Raw genomic sequence first — 1,894 nt, 5'->3', positions numbered from 1 at the left:
TCCACACGTGCTCTGGTGCTGCCTTCACGGAACAACTCGAACCTCGGATATTATTCAGTGAAACGCCTTTGTTGCAGAGGGACCGTGTGTGTGTGTTTTATTACAGCAATCGATAAATATTTCAGTCTATATATATATATATATATATATATATATATATATATATATATATATATATATATATATATAAAACGGCTGTTAGAATTTCTCAGAGCCCGAGATACAATCTTCAAATGTGCTACATCGACCAGTCCAAAATCCAGTTGGCAGTACGTACATTGTACTATGGAGGAATAAGAGTGTCAAAAATAAATAAATAAACGTCATTAAATAATTACTTGAATTGTCATTAATTAATTAAATGTCACTGATTAAATATATACATCATTAAATAATTACATAAATGTATCATTAATTTAATGTGTCATTAATTTAAATTGTGAATAATTACCTACATTTGTCATTAATTAATTTAAATTGGAGGAGTAAAAGTGCCCAAATTAAATAAATAAATAAATACATCATCAAGTAATTATTTAAATGTGCCATTAATTAATTAAAATTGGAATTAAATACATAAATAATTATTTCACTATTTAATTATTTCATGGTCAAAAACATATATAACTACTTCACTATTTATTAATTATTTCATGGTCCTTGTGTTGCAGTGCATCATGAATTAAATTTATCTGTCAAACTCGGCCATCAAAGTCAGTGGGCGGGGCTAACGCCAATCTACTCTGATCCATTGTTTTGGTCTAAGTAGCTGCCTGGGGAGAGACAATGGCGGGCCTCCGTGAACTTTGTCGGGAGTTGGTGAGAGATATTTTAAGGAGAGCCCTTGCTGATTTTAAGAGCATTTAGAAGCAGGACTTGCCGACCCAGATCATGCAGCAAATAAAACGGAGGAATTTATTGAAGTTGTTGGACTTTTTTCTGCACTTTCCGACCACAGAGTGACTGTAAACTGATAAGAAGTTAGTCCATGGGCCAGCGGGTTTTCGGTACCTCTTAAGGGGAATAAACAACACTTAGAATCCAGCCTCAGTGTATCATGGCCTACACAAAAATGTATGATAGCAATCCCAGGGTGGTAGCTGTAGCCAGGTAGGGGTCAGTGAAGAATTATACAGAGGTCAAACTTTAAAAATGCTCCAATCATGTTGAAACTACATCATATTACTTGTCTGTTCATAATGATTCCAAAAAGGTATAGTTTGGACTATCTGTGATGGAATGTTTTGGAGTTATGGGGTAAAAACAGCAAAAATGGTGACAAAGGTTAGTTTCAGTTTGTACAGTGGTCAAAAGTTAAAGTTGTTCCAATTTCAGTACAAAATGATGCAAATTATTGGTTGAAATTGAGCACAACTTTGGATGCTGTAGCTCCTCTGAAAAAGAGAGCCTTAAATCAGAAGTGCTTGACTCCGTGGTATAACCCACAAACTCGCAGCTTAAAGCAGATAACCCGTAAGCTGGAGAAGAAATGGTGTCTCACTAATTTAGAAGATCTTCATTTAGCCTGGAAAAAGAGTCTGTTGCGCTATAAAAAAAGCCCTCCTTAAAGCTAGGACATCTTACTATTCATCACTAATTGAAGAAAATAAGAACAATAAGAAAATAATAAGAACAACCCCAGGTTTCTGACAAAGAGTCAGAGCTCTATTGAGCCGAGTATTCCTTTAACTTTAACTAGTAATGACTTCATGACTTTCTTTGCAAATAAAATTTTAACTATTAGAGAAAAAATTATTCATAACCATCCCAAAGACATATCTTTATGTTCGGCTGCCTTCAGTAATGCTGGTATTTGGCTACACTCTTTCTCTCCGATTGTTCTGTCTGAGTTATTTTCATTAGTTACTTCCTCCAAACCATCAACATGTCTATT

The sequence above is a fragment of the Thalassophryne amazonica genome, chromosome 9, assembly GCF_902500255.1.
Source record: "Thalassophryne amazonica chromosome 9, fThaAma1.1, whole genome shotgun sequence".
Lineage (NCBI taxonomy): Eukaryota > Metazoa > Chordata > Actinopteri > Batrachoidiformes > Batrachoididae > Thalassophryne > Thalassophryne amazonica.
The sequence above is the reverse complement of the archived record's forward strand: the minus strand, read 5'-3'. Positions refer to the sequence as shown.